The 23425-nt window shown below is 44.0% G+C and overlaps 1 protein-coding gene across 2 annotated transcripts in view; it reads left to right on the top strand.

The window, feature by feature from the left end:
- KAZN (kazrin, periplakin interacting protein) overlaps positions 1 to 23425 on the top strand; it is a 1113689-nt gene that overhangs the window by 253461 nt on the left and 836803 nt on the right. The gene's annotated exons all lie outside the window — the stretch shown is intronic.

Raw genomic sequence — 23425 nt, 5'->3', positions numbered from 1 at the left:
TACAATAGAGCCTGTGAAAGATGGTATCAAGTACCAGGCCAGCACAAACTTATTATTGGAATCCATGTCTGGAGAGAGATAATTCCATATTCCCACTGCTGATCCTCAAACCATTGAAATGTGACAATAGCCTTTGACCTCACTTGGAGATTACTAAGGAGATCCCATCAAATATTGACATGCTTATACTCTATTAATTATTGACATTGGTTGCATTTTCATTTTTAATACAATCAGTAAATAGTTATAATCTAATTGTATAGCACAAGTCAATGTGGGAAAGTAAAAAAAAAAAAAAAGATACAGATAAGAAGAAAATGAGTCACAGGTAACAACATCAGGTAAAGATAGACCCCCTAACTTTCAGATAGATAGGATGGGAGAGCAAGAGAGAGACTGGATTATATATGTGTATATACTTCTATTACAAAACCGTGTAGACAGGTGGTCTCCATTTTAACTACATATTGAGGTCAGACTGTTCACACTGTTTTGAAATACTTCCCCACGACATATAGTCTTCTACAACATCATTTACAATGGCATCAAGAGTTTCATCTTCATTTATTATTTCTATCTCCTATTATAGAGGAAAAAATACAAAGAAAGCAATGTGGGAGATCAAGGTAAAGTAATTTTGATGGTCTCACCAGGAGTCTCAAAAAGACACTAACCTAGTAGTTTTGAACCATGTGTTAATTTTTTTTCAGGACACAATCTACAAGATTTTGTGCTCTAGAAAGGTCATCTCTTAGCTGTTTTCCCTGTTAGAGTTCTTTTTCTAAAAGTAAGCAGTAGTGTTGTCCCGGAAGCAATGAAAATGATCAGTTTGGTATCTTCACGTCTGCCTGTCAGGAATTGGCTATACCTTCCCAAATCAGTCTTCTTAGCAAGTTAAATAATTAATTGAACTACTACTTACTGAGTCTTGAGCTCTTGTGCTAGGCACTCTGCATATGGAGAAAACAAACAAAACATGAGTCTTCTCATCAGGGAGCTTCTAGTCTAGTGAGCAAGTCAACAGTGATTTCTGCTCCCCAACTCTTGGCACACAGAGAAAGCGATCATATTTTTATAATACGATAGGACAGATAGACAAGGAAAGGCTGAGTTGATCACCTGGGGCTTCAGCCATCCTGAGGGCTGAAAGCTGAATACCTCATCATACCTGTAACCCATTCCTATCACACTGACTGCCCCAATGTAGCAGTTGACAAGCTCTCCAATGGTGAGCTTTCTTTTGGTGGGGGCAAGGAGGATTCTTGATATGGGACAAACCTTGCAGGGTCAGTTGTGAAAAAGAAAACAATGTGAAAGTATAATAAAATCCAAAGAAAAATTTGATTTGTTTCCTGTTTTTGTTTGTTTGTTTTAAGCCCATTAATAAGGTTTTTGCCTTACAGCTCTTGCTGAGTTGGAAGTAAGTGAATTTGTGAGCTTATTCAGGGGTCCACACTTATTTTATCTTTCCATTTCCATGGAGGATTTATGCCTAAATTACTCATGGTCGATAGGTGACTATTCAGTTGCTACCATTTCTTGAAGCTGCTTTTTTTTTTTTTTTTGGTATGAGTTTTTTAGAAGATTGCATTTGATGACAAATAAAAGGCTACATCTTTCCCCAGTTCTATCAGTGGAAATAATTTCTCACTGATAAAAGGACCTTCTTTGTGGCTTAGTGGAGTCTTGGTTGTTGCATTATGACTTGTCCTTCACTCACATGACTGGTGAAACCATTTCCCTGGTTGGCAGAACCTTCCTTCTTTACTCTGGAAGGAAATCAAGACAGCATCAGCAGAATCAACTGCTTCTTAAACATAAGGCTTTCAAAGTACAGTTGTATAGAGGATGGGGTCTTGTCAATTTATTGGAGCAAAATCAAAGCTGTCGACTAGAATAGAATTCAGATCTTCACTCTCTTAGTTATCTATTGCTGCATAAAGAATTACATCCAAACATAGCAAATTTTATTATCTCACAGTGTGTGTGGGATAGGAATTCTGGAGCAGCTTGCCTGGTAGTTCTGGATCACTGTCTCTCCTGAAGATGTAATCATGGTATTGGGTGGCTTGACTGGAGTCATGGGATACTTGAGTAGAGCTGCTTCCAAGAATGTGCACTCACATGGCTGTCAAGTTTGTGCTAGCTTTTGGTGGAGGACTTGGTTCTTCACCACATGGACCTTTCAAGGGCTACTTTTATCCTCATAACGGGGCAGCTGACTTCCCACAGAGTGAGTGATCAGAGAGAGAGAACAAGATGGAAGCCATAGTGATTTTATGACCTAGTCAAGAAGTCAAACTCCAACATTTCTACAATATCCTGTTGGTGACACAGGTCAGCCCTCTTCGGTGTGGGATAAGACCATGTAAGGGTGTGAATACCAGGAGGTGTGAGAATCACTGCATACTGTTTTGGAGGCTAGCTATCCTAGTCTCTACCTTCTGCCCCTAATGAATCATATGCAAAATACACTCCCTCCTTCCAAAGATGCCCTTCCAAATATCATCCCACTAACATCAGCTCAGAGTCCGGAATCTTGTCAGCTAAATCAGGTCCAGGTATAATTCCTTAAGTACAGTTTTGTTAACACCATTCTTCTGAATCTGAAGACCTGTGAACTAGAGGCAAGGTGTCTTCCTCATGCATGTACAATGGCAGGATGAGCACAGAACAATTGCTATAGATATTCCTGTTCATAAAGGGGGAAATGCAAAGCACGCAAGAGTCAATGGACCATAACAATTCTGAAACCTAGTAGGCACGGGTTGATATTTTCTTACCCAGACTTGAGGACTAGGAATAATTCCTCTGGGCTTTTGGGTGTACCATCTGAGATCTTGGTTATACCCTCTCAGTCACTGTTCCTTTTACATGAAGGATAGCTCATGGGTCCATCTTCACAGTTTCCTTGGCCTGCATTTTGTGGTAGAACTGAGGATTCATAGACTTTTTTTTCCCCTTTTATACTGTCTCTGTCCTGTACAGTCCAAGCTGATAGTGTATCTGCCAATACTATTCTCTTAAAAACATTGTGAGTCTACTGTGAATGTTATTAGAGTTTATTCCATTAGGCAAAGCCACATTCCAGATGTCTTTGAGATAACCTTCTTAGGAGCCCTCTTGTTTGAATGGTTTTTTGAGGCACCACCTTAGATATTTCTAATGTCTGAACAAAAGATCTTATAGCCACACCCTTGGCTTTATGTTTGTACCATGTTTTCCAAAGAGGGCTCTGAACTTGCTCTTTCCCTGGGAACCATTTCTTAATTTTTAGCCCTGTTTGTCATCTGGAGAGAATGAAATTTCTAAGACCAATAAGTCCTGGCCTTTTTTTTCCCCTTAGTTTAATGATTATTCTTTAGCTTATCTCTCTTTTCTTGCTTTTTATGATTAGAAGCAAGAAGAAATCAAATAACACCTCCAACACTCTGGCTGCAAATCTCCTTTGCTAGATCATCCAGCTCATTAGATACATTTCCTACTTTCCACATCACTGCGGGCAACAGGGCCATTACACCACAGGCAACTGCCATTACATAGCAAAGAGCTCATTCCTCTACTTTCCGATAGCATTTTTCTGTTTCCTTTATGCCCTTGCCAACACAGCCTCCTTGAAGGCTAGCAGGACTCTGCTAACAGTCTCTTTGAGGCACCTCAGGGTTTCACTACTATTCTCCCCTAAAGTTCTTTCAGCTACTGCCCACTGGTTGGTTTGAAAGCCACGCCCATATTTTTAGCGTTTTGTTGTTGTTGTCTTCTAGGTACAAAAATCTGTATCCATTATCTGTGGCCACTTAACAAATTACCCCAAAGTAGAGTGGCTTAGGAACGATTATAAATCTTTAGTGTGTCACAGGTTTTGTGAATTTGGAAATCAAGAGTGGCTCAGCTGAGATGCTGGCCTAAGGTTGCTGGTGAGGTTGTACTCAGGATGTCAGCTGGGTGCAGGCATCCAAGGGCTTGACTGTGGCTGGAGGATCTGTTTCCAAGTTGCCACACTCATGTGGCTGGTTAGTTTAGCTGGCTATTGGCAGGGAGCCTCAGTTCTTCACCATGTGGCCTGCTTGAGTATTCTCATGACATGGCGTCCCTCAGAGTGAGTGATCCGAGAGAGAAAATGCAATGCCTTTTTTTGGATCTAGCCTCAGAAGTGACGCCCCGTCATTTCTGCCATATCCTGCTGGCTACACAGATGAGCCTCATTCAGTGTGAGAGGAGACTACCCAAGGCTCTGATGACCAGGGAAGCAAGAATCAAGAGTTATCTTAGAGTCTGGCTACCGCATTTACCTTTCTGTGGCATTGGATAGTAGTAATGGTGAAATTTCAGCTTCCTGGGACCCATACATTAGCAATCCCTTCTTAGAAACACTTAAAGAGTTGAGACGAACTGTGGATCCAGAGGCAGTCACTCTCAACTCTTGTTAGCTGTTTTCTTTTTTTAATTTTTATCTTTAGATGTCTAAATAACATGTCTATAATGCTTCTTTGATTTTTAATTTTTAATTATCTATTGATTGCAACTAAGGAAAATGAGTATTTTGCTCTTCTGTAATCCCCCTCCCCATCATCATCCGTACATCCATATGTAGTTTTGATCAGTTTAATATTCAGTGTTTATAATATAACCATTAAGTACAAGTCAATGGCAATCAGGTAGTATATTATGATTCCTGCTACTCTCTTGAACTGATTTTTATATTGTACCTTAGAGTTAATAATTGTATTTTTTTTCTTGTTGTGTTTTCTTTGATTCTAACAATAATTGATCTCCAAGATCTTCCCCTGGTTTAAGTTCTTCTTAATAATTTCGAACACACTAGGTATTTCATCAATACCAACCTATAGCCTGACTGCAGCTTCAGGAGGAACCCCAAGCCTGGGCTACCCAACTGAGCAGCTCCCACATGTATGACCCTCAGAAACTGTGTCAACTAGTAAATGTTTCCTGGCTTATCCTGCTAAGGTTAGGATTAATTTGTTATGTGGCAATAGATAACTAATCCAAGAAGTGTTGTTTTCTCTTCTCTTTTTTTCCTCTTTGATTAGGATCATCTCTTTGCTTCTAATGTCTGAGATTTCATGATAATATGCCCTCTGTAGATACTAGTGGGTATGTTACAAAGTTCCCATCTCCCTGCAAAATCTGTGTCCTCCACTTTCCTTCCTTCTTTCTTCCTCCTTCCCTCCTTCTCTCTCTCTCTCTCTCTCTCTTTTTTGTCTCCTTCTCCCCCTCCTTCCTTTCTTCCTTCCATTCTTTTTTCCTTCTCTCTTATTTTCTTTCTTCCTTTCTCTTTGAAGGCTTTCCTCTTAGTTTGGTGATCTTATGCTGTCTGCCGCTATTTCAGAGGTACACTAAACAGGTCGTCAGAGGTTCTGAGCACGTAGGGGTGGCTTGTTGACTGTGGGTCTCGTCGTAAGGTAATCTGGCTGAGCTGTTTCATTGGAGAATCCATGTTATTATCTCCAGCTCATATCTGTTGGGCTGGTTCGTTCCCCAGGAGAACTGTTCGTGTCATACCTTGGGTATAATCATTCTGTCTGCTATCGGGCCTGCACCGAAACCCTGATTCGACCAATTTGACCACTTACTGTGTGACCTTGGTAGAGTAACTGAACCTCTCTGAGCTTCAATGTCCACATGTGTGAAATGGAGGATGTCAGCAGAATCTACCTCTACCTAACAGTAGCATTGTTGTAACGATTAAATGAGTTAATACAACATGAAGTACTTAGAACAGTTCTTGCCACAAAACAAACACAAAACAGGTGTTAGATGGTATCGTCCTCCTTATCCTCAGTAGAGCTGGGTTAGGGAAGCAGCTGGGGATCTCAGCATTGAATATTTCAGCCAACTTACCTTTATTTTCAGTAAAGTATCCCTGCCTTCAACTGCCTGGTGTCCTCCAGTCCAGAAGCTCACTGTGTTATCCTTTTCAGAGAATGAGTCTCCGGTGTTCATCCTGGGTGGGTGAGGGGCAGTCACCTGGCTGTGTAGATGTGGGAAGGAGTCTAAACCTTGAGTTAGTCTTTCTGACTTCTCTGTAACTCCCAGAGTGTCTGATGCTCTCAACCCAGCTGCTTTTGAACTCCTCCTCTCCTGGCTTTGGCTTCTGATATTTTTTTAAGTCTGCCTCTACTTCTGCTTCAAGCTTCTAAAATTTTATTTTTGTAACTTCTTCTCTTTTTCCTTTGTCTTGTGGGTTTGTTTGTGTGTTTTTTATAAAAGAATACATTTACTATCATTTTAACCGGGTGTTGGGGGAGCAAGGATGCAAAATCACGGGTCCCTCACTGTGCCTCTCACTTTAAGTCTGAAATAGGCTTATTAAAGAAATATTTTCAAAAGCAATATAAATTAAGTGGGCCTCATGCTCATTTTGGATTTTTTGGCACTGTGGAAGGGAGCAAACCATAATGGTAAATAGGATGTTCACATCTGTATTTGCACATGGGCATGTCCAATTACTCAGATTCACAGAACTCCTTGTACTTGGAATTATTCACTGTCCATCTCTTGTTACGCTGTAAGCTCCACGAGGACAGATGTCTTTATTGTGTATATGGTTATATGATTTGGAACTTCAAAAATATCAACAATTGTAGTCATTGTCATCACTTTMATTATAGCAGAAGAAGTCATGATAAAACACAACGAAGTTCACCCAGTATCTGCTGTTGGCTGGACACTATTGTAAGCTCTTTGTTTACAGTGACTTTAAAGTAGGTAATATTATAACCTCCACTCCACAGATGAAATCGACGCTCAGAGGTACTACTCCTGTAGTTAGTAAGTGGAAGAGGCATGATTTGAAATTCGAGAGCCTGACCTCTAACCACAATGCCATTCTGTTTGTTGACTGAATAACTAAATGTAGAGTCCTTCAAACAGAGCACATTTATCTGGGAAAAAAATATGGCTCCAGACTACCTGGTTTCTTCATCCCTTTCATAAATTTCATAAATCTAAAAGCAGAATTTATTTGAGATACGAAGTGATTTCCTGCTGCACTTTAGAATACAGGTGAGGATGTAGTAAAATGAAATGCTTTTAAAATATTAACAGACCAAAAGTAATTAAATAGCCTAAGTGGTAATTAACACTGAGAACAAGATTTCCTTTGATACTAGCCAAGAATTAACAACAAAGGAGGCAGTGGGTCGTGTAGAACACCTTCTCTTTGGGGGAAAGGGAAACCCCATGAACTGCTTGTTTCTTTTTCTTCAGAATGATTACAAAATTGTTGTGAACACTGCCACCCCCAATCTGAGACCCAACCCTAATCTATGCAATCAGTGTGACCCATAAAGAGACTTTACAGTTCTTACAGGTGAAACTGGTTCTTGCAGTCCTTGAAAGGTGGTCCAGGGCTCGGTGCTGTGCAGAGACCTAATAAATATTTGTTGATTCGTTGGTTCATTGCTGGATTGACCTCTGCTTGGGCTCTTACTGAGGCTGCTCCATTAAAGACAAATGATTTATGGGAAGAAGACATGTCTCAAAGCATGAAATGTTAGCATTTGTGCCATCAGATGGACGTAGACAGAGGGCTTTTCCTCTTCTAGAGCCTGCCTTCCAGGCGCCATGGATTCCCTCTTAAAAATAAAGGAGGGAGACTCGGTGTTGGGACTGTTTCACTTCTGAGGACATTCGTTTTGAGTTTTTGGAAGTGACTCTGGCTGAAATAAAATACCGAGAGGGAGAAAGTTGCAGATTCCTTTCCTCGATGTTGGTCTTTCTGTGAGATGGTTCAGGTGAAGCATAATTTGTCAAATTGTGACAAAGGGATCATAGTTTCCTCGTTATAATTTTCTGTCTTGATGATATCTTTGCCATTTTTTAATTTGTCACTGAATACCCAAGACTAGAAATTACGTGTCACATTTACACGGCCAGTTTTATGTGTTCCTGACAGTCTTGGAATGTGTCTTCCAGTTTTAAAACGTCCACCACTTGGGGACACTGGGAGGGTTATGTTTCTCAACAGACCCCCACCCCCACTGCTGTGCTGTGCTTAGGTCAGATATAGCACAGGAAGGGGGTCGTTCCCACTGGAAAGCCAGTTTCTAATTCATTCCGTCCTACCCCAGCCCATACCCGAGCGCCCACTGCAGCCCCCACCCCAGCACCCACCCAGTGCCCGCCCCAACACCCATCCCAGCCTTTACTCCAGTGCCCACCCTAGCACCCATTCCCAGATCTACCCCAGCGCCCACCCCAGCCCCCATCCCAGCCTCTACCCCAGGGCCCACCCCAGTGCCATCCCAGCCCCACCCCAGTGCCTCTACCCCAGCGTTCACCCCATTGCTCACCCCAGTGCCCATCCCAATCCCCCAAGACCCACCCCAGCCCCTACCCCAGCACCCACCCAGTGCCCACCCCAGTCCCCATCCCACCCGCTACCCCAGTGCCCACCCCAACACCCATCCCAGCCTCTACCCCAGTGCTCACCCAGCACCCACCCCAGTGCCATGTCTCCCCCATTAAAAGCAGGAATCCTAAGGATCCATTTAACATGCAGTTTGCTTCTCCAGGTCCTCGCTCTTTGCCTTGGCAAGGACTGTTGGCAGGAAGCCTCCTGCCCACGGCTGCCCAGGTCTCTGGGACTTTCTCAATTGCATTTGCATGCGGATTGTATCCTTGAGCTCCACAATGCTGCATCTGGCCTTGCATAATAAAATGTCAGCAGCCCCTTCATATCAGCTGGTGAAGTTATGTTACCTCCCAAGGCAAAGGAAGCTGCCCAGGGTGCTTTCTCCTGGGATTCTTTCTGAAAAGAACAGAACAGTCAGCTGTCTCTCACACCCTCGGACTCGGAGCGGTCTCTCTTGTTCTCCTTCCAGGAGCTGCCTGGAATCTTAGGTTTGACCACCTTGCTCATGGGGAAACGTGGTGGCAGGGCTCTGCACATGGGTGGGCAGGCAGTTGGTGCTGCCAAGAGTAGAGTCGGGTGCGACAGCCCGAAGTCTTCATGGATGGTGACCGCTGTCTTATGTTAGGCTGCCGATCCCCTTCCAGCAGATGCTCTCACGGTGGTACCAAGAGCTGACATCAGGGCGGGATGTGGGTAAGGCCAGGAGCGCGATACTTAGCACCCCAAAGTAAAACAATGAGCAGGGTACACCTCACTTCATAATTCGAAGCCAGGTCTTCTGGCTGATGGTTCACGTGCTGGTCCAGGGCCTTGGAGTTGGACAAAACTGGATCTGAACGCCAGTCCCCCCCCTTGATTGCCTTTGTGACCTTGGGCAAGTCACGTCTCCTCAGATTCCTCATCTGCAAACTACAGGTCATCAGACCCTCACTGGGTTTTTGTAAGAATTAGAACAATACACAAAGTAAGCGTGGCTCCTAGAACACAGCAGGTGTACAATGAAGGAGGACTGTCGTGGTTTTACTTACACCAGCAACTAGGTACTGTTATAAGTGTTACTGTGAGTGATAAAAGTTGTATCACTGTAGACTGTTTGGTGAATAAATTCATACCGCCTTTGAATTGCAACAGAGTTCAACTTTTTGAGCCCTCCCCAGCATGTCAGTCATATTTACTTAGGTACAGTTGACATGCTAATGGCATTAGCAATGGCATTAGCAAGATTATCTATGATTAAAGCAGATACTTTGGCTTTATTCACTTATGTTTGATGTATTTCCAGTTTTACATACTTGGGAACATACTTGCTTTTTCAGTTTCTTTCATTTAGATCTTAAAAAAGAGTATTTTAGGGACTTAGCTAGCACGGGAAGGGAAAGTTGCAGATTCCGTGTGAAGCACAGAAGGACCAGAGCCCACTCTGCAGTGTGGGACATGAAGATGATGGGCCAGGACTCAACGTGATAACCTCCAGGACTCTCAGGCTCTGCCATCAAAATGCAGCTAATGAAGAGCAAAGGAACCAGGACCCTCCTTCCCTCCACCCCCGACCAAAGTCAGGATAGGGCTGGAACCTTCTCTGAGATCTTGTGTTTTGTCTCAAAATTTCATGTGAGGGTCACCTGGGTGGCTCAGTCAGTGAAGTGTCTGCCTTCGGCTCAGGTCATGATCCCGTGGTCCTGGGATCAAGCCCCGCATCAGGCTCCCTGCTCAGTGGAGAGTCTGCTTTCCCTCTCCCCCTGCCGCCCACCCACTTGTGCTCACTCTGTCATGCTCAATCTCTCTCTCCCTCAAATAAATAAAGTCTAAAAAAAAATTTCATGTGCAAGTTGCACTCCATCCCATGTTTCATCCCTATTTATTTTATCCTAGAAAGAATGATCAGCCTCCGTCAGTCCTCCCAACCCCTGAAAGGGCCCTGGGAGAGAGCACAAGCCATGTGCATCCCAGCACAGGGGACCAGGAGTCTGACTTGAAAAGTGGGGCTAAGCTATTGCTCTAAATACAAAGGGGGAATCAGGAACACCTGGAGAACAGACTGTAGTGAAATAAGGGAAGGAAAGGGAGCGGAGCGGGGAAAGGTCTTGGGGCACACATCTGGGCTGGAATTGGGGCATGGAAGGAAACTGGCAGCCAAACCCATGAACCACAAAACCTGCCTTTCAGGTGCCTATCGGGTCTGAACTATACCGAGCTGTCCAACGAGGATGGCCTCTTGGCTTCTTTTCAGGGAATTCATTGCTTTCAGGAGTGAAGTTAGCCTCCTGCCTATGGAGAGCATGTTCCGGAAGGACCACAGTTGGGATATTCCATCTTCTGTCACTGCGAGGCTGACGCATCCTTGGCCTCACTTCCTCCTCCTCGAGCCAGAGTCCATTCAGTTACTGCGGTCTTTACCTAGACAATGACATTCCAATGAAAATCCATGCCTCGTGCCCAGGCAGGCCTTCGGGCTACATGATTTTGTCATAATCCATTTCTCACAGAGCAACTTTATTGTGATTTATTCCCTCATGGCTTCTATTGGGTGGAAGCGGAACTGGTCCTGGTGACGCTGGGAGGCTGCACATAAAGGGAAGGAAGCACTTTTTGAATGTGAGGGGGACAATGTGGGGACAGATCCAGGTTAGGTGTGACGGCTCCGTGATGGAGAGTTCTTCTGCTCCAGGTGGAGCTCTGGGGCCCTGGGAGGGAGGCTCACAGGTGAAAGCACCTATTATCTTTGTGCAAATTGATACTTGTCTGCTGTTTGCCCGCCTGGGAGTGCTCTGGGCCACGTTCCAGTGGAGGTCACCTTTTGTGCTGATGATGAAGGAAATGGGTAGGACTGGCAGGCAGGCAGCTTTCTCACTGCGGCGGTGGATGGGGATGGTATCGGTTATAGGCCACAGGACTGTGTTCCTCGAATGCTAAACTCCTGGGACCCTAGGGCCACACTTCCTAGACTTCGAGTGGCGAGAGATTGTTGTAGCGTTTGACCCAGCTAGGTGTGTCTGTTGAGCACAGCAGGGAGAACCACAGGGCCATGGAGCCTTTCACGGGATGCGGGTTTGTGGCCGTGGCCAAGTTGCTAAAACGATTGGGCCTCAGTTTCCCCAACAGAAGGATGGAGCCAGTAGTTCGAAAGCATGAGTTGTATGGGATGAAGCATGATGATACGCACAGAGTGCCTGGCACAGTGCTTGGCATTCAGTGGGTGCTGTGTGAACAGTGGCCACCATGATGGGGGAGGAAGGTGTCTTTGTTGTTCCTGCTGCCTTCCTTGGAGTGAGGCTCGGAAAACATCAACCTAGGGAAGTATCCTAGTTCCTACCCGGTCTGGAAGCCTTGAGAAATAGAAGCCAATGGGTGTAGGCAGTACAAAGAGCATCAGATGTGGGACTTGCAGTCAGTAGGTTCTCTTGGTGCAGAAAGCAGTGTGAGCTTGAGGAAAAAGGAGGGGACTTCTCATGCACGGGTGAGGGCAGGAGGCGGCTCGGTCTCCGATGGACTGTGGGTCCCAACCATTTTCTTCTCCCGCTCTTCTCTCTCTGCCCCTCTAGCTGCGTTTCCCCTTTCCAGACTGCACACTGGATGTGGCCATCCAACGGCAATTTCCAGGCCGGAGGTCTCAGCCTCGGTTCCGACGGCTGGACAGTCGTCTGGGAGGGAATGAAAAGGGTGTCATGGTGGATGGGCACACGCAGGGCTGTGGGACGGGGCTTGATTCCGAGCCTCTGTGGCAGGACAGGCTCTGAGGGGCATGGAAGGACGAGGTCTGCTCCAGGCTCTGGGGAATCAGGCAGGGGCCTCGAACCAGTCGTGGTGATGGTAGCTGAATACTGTCCCTGAACACGAGCTCTAGGCCAGGCACGGTTCTAGACCGTATTTGCATTAATGACTTTAGGCTTCATTACTCTGAAACAGAAATGGCTTAATCTCCGTGTGAGCGATGAGACAAGAGAGGCCCAGAGAAGTGAGGTCACCTCCCCAAGCGTGCACAGCTAGTAACAGGTGGGGGCAAGATTGAAACTCAGGGTAGCTGACTCCAAAGCCTGTGCTTCTTAAAAGACATGCCCCCTTCCGTGGGAGGCAGGCTGAACCTCCCCTATGCTTCTCCCTGGCCATGGGTTTGGGTCACATTTATCTTCCACACCTCCCCTCTGGGACGCACCCCAGCTCCCCACTGACCTGTCGTCCATCGGCTGTCAAGCCCTGTGGGCTCCGTCAGAGCCTGATCGGTCACCACCTTGCCCGGCTTCCTCCACATCACTGTACACATTGTCACCGCTCTTGCCGTGGCCTGTGTTGTCACTTCTACTGTGACACTGCACTGCATCTAAATCCACATGCATTTCTCAGCACCCGAGACAACTCTGGGTCTCTTGCAAATAGAGCCATTTAAAGACCTTGGTTGTAGATTCCTTATGAGCATGTAGAATCCTTGGTCCGAAGGGTTTATTTTGTTGCTTCCCTTTGAACCTGACCAGTTACGTTAAGTAGGTCTTTTCCGGCAGTGCCAAGGTAACATATGGGATCCTATCTGCGTTTCACTGTTAGACAGACTCCAAATGCGGGGTCGACATTGTCGTCCTCCCACGTTCCAGTTTCAGGGTTTTTTGGGTTTTTTGTTTTTGTTTTTGTTTTTGTTTTTAGGTCTGTGCTCTTGAGCTGGCTGCCCAACTTTTTTATTTTTTAAATTGTGGTAAAATATACCTAAGAGAACACAGTTCAGTGGAATACACTCCCAATGTTATGTAACCCTCACCACGACCTAGCACTAGAGTATTTTCATCACCACAAAAGAAAACCCTGTTGCTCCCGCCTCCATCCCTGGAGTCCCTGGCAACCACTAATCTGCTTTCTCTTTCTCTGGATTTGCCTGTTCTAGACATTTCATATAAACGTCATCATTCAACGTGTAGCTTTTTGTGGCTTCTTTCACTGAGTCTGTGTTTTTGAGGTTCATCCGTGTTATAGCGTGTATGACACATGTAGCATGCGAGAGCATGAACTTCATTCCTTTTTATGGACAAATAATATTCCATTGTGTGGGTACCATGTTTTGTGTATCTACTCATCAGCTGATGGGCATGTAGGTCATTTTCACCTTTGGCTGGTGTGAGCATTCATGGGCAAGTGTTTGCTTGGACACCTGTTTTCAGTTCTTTTGGTTATTTACCTAAGAGCAGAATTGCTCGTTCACGTGGAATTTTTTTTTTTAAGATTTTATCTATTTATTTGCAAGAGAGAGAGAACAGAGGCAGAGGGAGAGGGAGAAGCAGAATCCTTGCCGAGCAGGGAGCACGATGCAGGGGCTTGATCCCAGGACTCCGGGATCATGACCTGAGCCAAAGGCAGATGCCTAACTGACTGAGCCACCCAGGCGCCCTGGGAATTCTTTAACTTGCTGAGATTCTTTAACTTTCTGAGTTTAACTTATTGAGAAACTGCCAGCTGGTTTTCCACAGTGGCTGCACCATTTTACATTCCCAGCGGCGTCATATGAGGGTTTCAATTCCACATCCTCTCCTCTAGCATCAACTTTTGACTTGCAGAATGAGTTTTATTATAACAATGGGGGAAAAATACCTGAATTATTTAGGCTTCATTTATTTAATGAGACCATAGTAAAGCCAGACTTGTGAGCATTTTGATATAAAATATGTCACAGAATTTGAGATACACGAAAAGCAAAGGTTGTTTAACATGTAGGGATAAATTCGATCATTAGTTCATATCTACGGACCATATAAATGACAAGATTGTAAAATCCATGGAGATTCTGGTGGCAAGGCTGTGCCCCATGATATGATTCATTTGGCATATTTTTTTCCTATAAAAATGTACAATGGCCCATCTCAGTGACATCTGGACTCATTTGCATAAAATGAGTGTTTAGGGTCATATTATTATTATTCCATGTTATATACTTCATCTGATCTATAAAAATAGAGGCACAGTTATGGTAAGTTGTTATTCCTCTTCTGAAAACATTAAGAAATTTTATGTGTACCTTCTATTTTTGCTAATGACACAAAATGTTGAAACTCGTTTTTTCTTCCACCAACCCATGAATGTGCCATCCTTATCTGAAACCTAAATAAATACTCATTAATGTACAGTGAAATTCAAATGAGCACTTTATATAAATAAGCCTGCTATAGAAATACGTGTTTCTTCAAATTTGTAGACCAGAATAACGTGCAATAAATTTAACATCATTTCATATTCCAAGCCACCGACCAAGTAAACTGGTTTTATGACTCAATTTCCTAACCTCAGGTAGAATAAGAAAGCATATATATGGCTCTTAATTCCATAATCCATCATATATTTTAAGAACAGTATTATTTGGTTGAGATTTTTTTTTTTTGTTTTTTTTTTTTTTTAAAGATTTTATTTATTTATTTGAGAGAGAGAATGAGATAGAGAGAGAGAAAGCACGAGAGGGAAGAGGGTCAGAGGGAGAAGCAGACTCCCTGCTGAGCAGGGAGCCCGACGCGGGACTCGATCCCGGGACTCCAGGATCATGACCTGAGCCGAAGGCAGTTGCTTAACCAACTGAGCCACCCAGGCACCCTGGTTGAGATTTTTATATGTTAAATGGAGCAGAGTGTACATAATGCCCGATTCTAGGGTATCATGATGGAGTGGCAGAGGAGACAGAGAGAATGGGGTGAAGTTGCCCTTTTCTTTCACTTATTCTTTTGGACAAATATTTGTTTGTTCAAGCGCTACTATGTGCCAGATGGTGTATAGTGATGAATTGAGTAAACAGTGTTGCTGGCCTCTGGGAACCTCTACTTCGTGAAGGTCTTATGGTTATCTGTTGTTGCATAATGAACCATCCCCACACTGAATGGTATAAGTCAATACCCTACCATGCTCACAGTTTTGTGAGCCAGGAATTTGGGTATGGTGTAGAGGAGTGGCTCATCCCTACTCCAGAGTGGCGGGGGCCATATCTTGGGTGACTTGAATGGTAGAGATGGCCAGGGCTATGTGTCTAAAGCATCAGTTACGGTGGATGGCTAGATTCCTTGGGTCTTCTCTACGTTGCCTCCTCTAGGATTGGAATATTCAAAGTGGCCTCTTTATTCAGAGATCTGGACCCTGGTCTGCCTAGCTGCTTGGAAGAACTAAGGCTGACGGGGCATCTCTTTCTTTCTCCATGTAGTCTGTGTGTGTGGGCTTCCTTCAAGCATGGTGGTCTCACCACGGGCCGACTTCTTACATGGCAGATAGCTTCTCCCAGAGCAAGTGTTCCAAAATCATGAGCAGGAGCTGGAAGACCTCTTGTGACCTAGCCTTAGAAATCCCAAAATGTCACTTCTACCCCTTAATAATAGTGAACCATGTCATTAAAGCCAGCCAGACTCATGGGAGGGGATTTATACTCTACCTCTCAGTGAGAGGAGTAACCCAAAATGTAAGATCATTTTAATCTGCCACAGAGGAAGGTGGACATTAAAGAAATAATCACATAAATTACTTTTGCAATAAGAAAAGTACAGGTTTCTATAATCAGGAATTCTTTTTTTTAAAATTTTTATTGTTATGTTAATCACCATACATTACATCATTCGTTTTTAATGTAGTGTTCCATGATTCATTGTTTGTGCATAATACCCAGGGCTTCATGCAGAACGTGCCCTCTTTAATACCCATCACCAGGCCAACCCATCCCCCCACCCCCCTCTAGAACCCTCAGTTTTTTTCGGAGTCCATCGTCTCTCATGGTTTGTCTCCCCCTCCGATTTCCCCCTCTTCATTCTTCCCCTTCTGCTGTCTTCTTTTTTTTTTCTTAACATATGTTGCATTATTTGTTTCAGAAGTATAGATCTGTGATTCAACAGTCTTGCACAATTCACAGCGCTCACCATAGCACATACCCTCCCCAATGTCTTATCACCCAGCCACCCCCTCCCTCCCACCCCCCACCACTCCAGCAACCTATAATCAGGAATTCTTGATTGCAAATGACAGAAACTCAACCCAGAGGGGCTAATGAAAAGAAGGGAAGTTGCTGACCCACGTAAATGAGAAGTCCATGGCTGAATCCCAATGCTGTCGTGATATGGTCAGGAATCTTTCCCCCTAGTGATAATTGTCTCTTTTCCTCAGGTGATTTTATTCTCAGGCGGGTGGGTGAGTGGGGCACTCCTCAAGTGATAGCTACAAATGCCACCAGCTGCTCCCTACTTCTAACAGTGTAGCAATCACAATGGAAGAAGAGACTCTACCTCTTTCTTAATAGTTCTATCAAATGGTCCTGGGATTAAATCTGATTGGCCACATTTAGGTCACATGCCTTCTCCTGAGCCCACCACTGTTGCCAGGGAAATGAAAAGCTTGGATCGGCCAGGTCTGGACTGTGTGCCTTCCTCTGGGACCTCAGAAGAGGACCAGCCCTACATGAACTACAAGTGGAGATCTTGTTTCCAGGAAAAGGAGAGACAGTTTCTTTTATGAGAACACAATGGAAATAGATGCTAACCAGACACACATAACGTACCCATTACACAAGCCGAAAAACACGGGATGACCTGCCTTGAAAATTAGGTCCACACACAGACGCAAGGGGGAGGCTATTCCTCCCTGTTGTCATTCCTTCCAATCAGTCAACTTGCAGTTATTAAGTTTTCATTGTGTACAAAGCACTAGACAAATTGTGACTAGGATCTGGGGGCTCATCCAGGAAAAAGATGTGACCATTAGGTGGCAGTAGCACACACAGGCTTTATTGGGTGAGGCTTTGACAGGTTTTGGGGGCCAGGAAGTCCCTCACAGCAGGTGACCTTCCTGAAAAGCAAGATAGGAGGGCAAGGGAACTGCCAGGAGAGAGGGGGATCCTAGGGGGGGACTTCTGCATCTAGGTGATGCCACCTAGCAGCACAATGGGGATTGTGTGGGTCAGAGAGTAGCAGTGGCTTAGGGTCTTTATGCTCTGGGCCTTGTCTATGGCTAGCAGATACTGGGTGCAGTCTTGTGGGGCGTGCAGAGCAGACAGGCTCTAAATAGCTAAAAATCTGCCTATTGGGCCTATATTTAACACAAGTGGATGTGTCAGAATTTGAGTTTGGCACCTGCTGGCTTTTGAGTTAATGGGTCTCAGCCTGCAGTGAAGAAATAAACCACTCAGACCATCTTGGCTGATTTATGTAATGAGGAGTTAATGATTATCCTCGGTTATAAACAGAGCAACCAGTTAACATCAGCAAGTTAAAGACCTGAGGTGTAAACTGTGGAATAATAATCATAATAGTTAAAGCTTCATACATAATTATCACGTGACAGATACTGTGTCATGTGCTTTATGCGAACTGTCTCATTTAATTCACAGATAACTCTATGTAGGAGTTCCTGTTATTGTCCCCATTTACAGATGGGAACACAGAGGGGTCCAGGAACTCATCCCAGGTTATACAGTTGGAGGGGCAGATAGCATTGAGACCCAGGCAGACGAGCTTCAGAGTCAACACTCAGCAACTGCCGCAGCATCTTCGGGGAGCTGGGTAATCTTACTGGCCCGTTTCTTCACCTGGGAAAGTAGAAGAGCTTACCAGGTGACACTCCATGCCCCGTCTGCCGCTGGACTTCGAGGCTTGCTCTGTGTGGCGCTCCAGGTGGAAATACATCAGTGGGAGCCCCTTGGCCGTGTCCTAAGGGAAGTGGTGAGAAGGGCATGGGAGGATATGGGGCATCAGACAGGCAGCTCCTTAGCCCAGGAAGAGCAGTAGGAGGGGGAAGGTGCAACAAGTGGTCTGCAGGGTCGGGGGAGTATGATATAGGGATTAGGAGCGCAGGCTCTGCCTAGGTATGAACCCTGCCTCCCTCACCCACTAGGTAGTAATCTTGGGTGAGTCGCCTCATTGGAGTTTCTTCATTTGTAAACTAGGAGTGAGAATAATAGCACTTACTTCAGTAGAATTGTCGTGGTGATTAATTGAGGCAGTGCCTGTGAAACATAGAGCACAGCGCTTGCCAAACAGAGGCGCCTGTAGATGCGCGCTATAATATTCCTTCTACTGCTAAATATTATTATCAGTGCAGGACCTGTGTGACAGAGAGGAGCTGCAAGGTATATAGGTAAGGAAGCACCCGAGAAGGTGCTCCAGTCCTAGCCATTTTTAGCGCATGAAATGTTTACTCTGTGCCAGGCACTCTGCCATCTGCTTGTTTCATATTTGCTAAAAAAAAAAAAAAGTCTAGATGTATTCCTTCCCCTTACTTTTATTGTGCCCCACTTGGCTCGTGGTGGTGGTATAACAGCCCGCTTGTGGTGTTGTCTCTAATGATGTTATTCTGGATCCAAAGTGAGGTATCATGGCAAGATGGTGAGAGCATGCATTGGAGAGTTATGACCTTGGGTCTCATCTCTGTTGTGTAAACCTCTGGGAGCTTCAGATTCCTCGTATCTCTAATAGATCTTTAACAATAACTGCAGCCAACATTCATTGGGTACTTACAATATGCCGGGCACTGCGGGATGTAAACTTTCTCCTTTCCAAGAAGAGCTGTAAGGAGTTTGGGGGATAGTTGTGTCTGTGTGTCTATAAGCAAAGAGCTTGGGAGCTGAGGTATCTATCCTCAGAATGACTTAAGGGAAACAATCTTATGTCCACGTATTGGGAGGAAATGGGAGGGAAGGCAGGATGGTGGTTGAAAATGTAGCACGAGTCATCCAGAGATTGGTCCTTGACTCTGGGTAAGTTGTTTGGATGCCTGCTCAATTGCTGTCCTTACCTGTGCCCCAACTTTCCTGTTGGCAAGAAATATAGAGGATTTCAAAATTTACAGTCAGACTGAAACAGTCATTTGTTGTTACTGTTTTTAGCTTTCTGCAATAGAACTCAGCTTCGATCTGGAGCCCACATTTCCACTGATGGTAACTCAGTCATGTCTGGTTGAAAACTTAGTATCTTTTTTGGATAGATATCAAATAAATTCAGATTGCTCTCTCTACCCTCTTTCCCTTCTTTTTGGGTTCTCAGGAGGCTTATGCGTTGACCTGTCTTGGGGATGTGTATCTGCTCCATGAATCTCCCTCTGGACACTTCAGAACTCAACGGAAATGTCTTCATCCCCGGGATGCTAGAAAAGACTGGAGGTCGGGGGATGATGGTGCTAAGGCACTAATGCTATTTCAGATCCTCTCTGACATAGAAGGCCATGTGGTTATCATTTCTATGCAAATCCTGGGTGCCTCATACTGACAAGCACACTGACAGAATGCCCCGCCCAGATGCCTAGGGCAGGATGTAAGACATCAAGTCACTTTAGCTTTCAAATCCCCAAATCTATCTGGGTGCTTCTCACCATCTCCTCCGGAGAACGAAGATTCAGGAGAGGCAGGAATCAGGCCCCATACTTTCTTGTTCATCTTTCTCTGCTTGGGCCAAAGTCCTCTCCCAGTCCAGGACAGGATTTGAGAGTCTTGCTGTGCAGTGAGGAACTGCTCTGATGTCATAGCCTGTATTCTTTCTACTCTGTGGCTTATAGTCACAACACTGTGCTCCGTTTTCCAAGTTTGATTCTCCGTAGTTCAAAACCATCATTTATTTATTATTTGTAGTACTTACTGTAGGACTTACAATATGCATACCTAACAACACAGTCCATCTTCGAATGATGTAACACTTTATGTATTTGTGAACATGCTCATTCTTTGTATTCTTCGTGCTGTCATATGTTTCATTTTTATATATGTTCTCAACCCCACAATACATTATTGTTTTGCTTTCAACCATCTATTATCACTTAAAAGAATTAAAAGATGAGAAAGAAAATGTCTTTATGTTACATGTTGCTCCTTTCAAGCATTCTTTTTTACATTTTTGTAAATAAAAGTTTCCCTCTAATGCCATTTTGCTTCTGCCTAAAGAAATTCCTTTAACATTTCTTTTAATGAAAGTCTACTGTAGAGGTGGTGAGTTCTTTCAACTTTTGTTTATCTAAAACAAGTCATTATTTTACCTTCATTACTAAAGATATTGTTGGTTATAGCATTCTAGGTTGACAAGTGTCTTTTTCTTTTGGTATTTTATTTTTTTATTTTTAATTTTTTAAAAAGTATTTATTTATTTATTTGAGAGAGAGAATGAGATAGAGAGAGCATGAGAGGTGGGAGGGTCAGAGGGGGAAGCAGACTCCCTGCTTAGCAGGGAGCCCGATGCGGGACTCCATCCTGGGACTCCAGGATCATGACCTGAGCTGAAGGCAGTCGCTTAACCAACTGAGCCACCCAGGCGCCCTCTTTGGGTATTTTAAAGGTGCACAAATTATCTTCTGGTTTGCATAGATTCTCATGACAAGTTTGACATCATTCTTACCTTTGTCCCTCTGAATGCAATATGCCTTTTTTTGGCTGCTTGTAAGATTTTCTCTTTCTCACTGCGTGCGTGTGGGTGTGCGCGTGTGCGGGTGCGTGCTTGCCCATGCAATTTGATTATAGTATGTCTTGGTGCTATTTTCTTTGTGTTTGTCCTGTTTGGGGTCTATTGAGATTCTTGTATTTGTATGTTTATAATTTTGTCATATTTGGAAAACATTCCGTTATTTCTTCAAATATTATTTCTGTCCCTGCCCCCACGCCACCCCCAGACTCCAAGTGCGTGTATGGCAGATAGCTTTATATTGTCAAAGAGGCTCTGTTCGTTCATTCTGGAGAGTTTTATTACTATAATTTAAAGTTCACTGGTCTTTTCTTCTGCATTGTTTAATCTGCTATTAATCTCATTTAGTAAAAACTTCATTTCAGATAGTGTATTTTTCATTCTTAGAAACTCCATTTGGTTCTGATTTAAATATTGTTTTTCTCCTCATTATAATCATGTTTTATTTCACAACTTTGAACATGCAAAACATATCCATAATAGCTGTTTTAATAGCCATGTTTGCTAATGCTGTCACTTGTTATTTCTGGGTCTGTTTCTCTCTCTTTTTTTTAAGATTTATTTATTTATTTGACAGAGAGAGAGAGAGCACAAGTAGGCAGACAGGCAGGTTGAGGGAGATGGAGAAGCAGGCTCCCTGCAGAGCAGGGAACCTGATGTGGGGCTCGATCCCAGGGTCCTGGGATCATGACCTGAGCCGAAGGCAGATGCCCAACTCACTGAGCCACCCAGGCACCCCTGGGTCTGTTTCTATATACTGATTTTTCTCCAGGCTATGAGTCACACTTTTTGGTTCTTTACATATCTGGTAATTTTTTAAAATATTTTATTTATTTATTTATTCATTTGAGAGAGCGAAAATAGAGAGAGAGCACATGAGAGGGGAGAGGGTCAGAGGGAGAAGCAGACTCCCTGCTGAGCAGGGAGCCCGATGCGGGACTCCATCCTGGGACTCCAGGATCATGACCTGAGCTGAAGGCAGTCGCTTAACCAACTGAGCCACCCAGGTGCCCTTACATGTCTGGTAATTTTTTACTGAATACTGAGCATTATGAATTTTGCATTTTTGGGTGCTAGATTTTGTCATACTTCTACACACAAAAGATGCTCCTTTTTTTTTTCCTGGCAGGTGTTTCTGTTACTTGCCGATCAGTTTGATTCTTTCAGGGCTTATTTTTTAAACTTTTGGTTAGGCCTAGAGTAACCTTTATTCTATGGATCATTTAGCCTCATTTCTAAAGCCTAATCCTTCTGGGGTCTTTACTGAATATGCCCTGAATTCCAGCAAAGCCCATCCACTTCGGCTGGTGAGCTTGCAAACGATTTGGGGCCCTGTGAGATCTCTTGGGATTGTTTGGCTTATGGCTGCCCAGACTATAACTCTTCTCTCCTGGAATTTTTTTCTTGCCAGGTCATGTAGGGTTTCAACCTACTCACACACAGGATTGATATTCAGCCAACAACTCAAAGGGACCCCTTTGCAAATTTCTGGAGATCTCTGTGCAGCCCCCTCCTCTTTACTTCTTTGTCTTGCCGACTGTAGCAAAGGTAGCCTTCCCAGTCTCTGTCTTCCCAATTCAGTGAGATCACTGGGCTGTCCTTGGGTTCCTGTTCCTTTGCTGAGGTCTGGCTATCCCTTTTTTGCAGAACGCCTGGTGATGATTGGACTCAACTTTTTTTCCTCCCCTTTTCTAAAGGATCACAGTATTGTGCTGTCTGTTGTTCAAAGTCTAAAAATACTTGTTTGGAAGATATCAAACAGTTTTCTAGTTATTTATGGCGAGAGGATAATCTGAACCCTCTTATTCTCTCCTAGTCAGAAGCAGAAGGGCTCAGAGTTACTCTATTGTATACTAGTTTTTTTGATGATAACTTTCATCTTCAGAATTGTGGTTGGTACGGTGGTTTTCCTGAGAATGCCTAGGCTTTACTTATTCTTGGTTCAAGAGGATAGATTTACCTGAAATTTACAGAAATTCTATAAGGAAAGAAATTTGAATTCAAGGAAAAATAAGGAAATCAATTCAATAATATTTACTGAGCCCGTCCTATTTGCTAGTCCCTGCCCTCATTGTTGGGGATATAACCATAAACAAAGATTGAAAAAAAAAAATCTCTGCTCTTACTGAGTGCACTGTAGAGAAAGTAGAGGAAGAGGCAACAAGCATAATAAATAAGTGAAATCTTAAAATTTATAACAGGTCAGATGGCAAATGCTACATGAATTATAGAGAAATAATAATCCTCCCAGCACACATGTGGCACTGGCTGGAAAACATGGCCTTTGTCCCTTCATATACTTTAATGATGGAGGCCATCTGCTTAGAGGTAAAGTAGCCAAGTATATTACCATAAATGTAAGTCTACTCAAGGGCTGTCCCCTCATGCCCTGCTAATCTCTTTAATTTATACACACTTACCATAAAGTCATCTTCATGGAAGCATTCCCTAAGTTGTTTCTTTTCAGTTTTCTCAACAGGACTTGGACGCTCCATGAGGGTATGCCTTGTGTCTGCCTTTGTTCACCACTATATCCCCAAACACTCCATATAGGTTTGGTATTTGGAGAGTGCTCAATAAATACTTGTTAGCTGCTAAACACGTGCGTTGAAGAGCTTCGTGGATGCACTGGTTTCTCGATACCTGCCCGTGTTGTACCTTATCGGCACCC

Source organism: Callorhinus ursinus, unplaced genomic scaffold, assembly GCF_003265705.2.
Source record: "Callorhinus ursinus isolate GAN/ISIS: 27379988/994484 unplaced genomic scaffold, GSC_fseal_2.0 scaffold18, whole genome shotgun sequence".
NCBI lineage: Eukaryota > Metazoa > Chordata > Mammalia > Carnivora > Otariidae > Callorhinus > Callorhinus ursinus.
The sequence above is the reverse complement of the archived record's forward strand: the minus strand, read 5'-3'. Positions and strand labels throughout refer to the sequence as shown.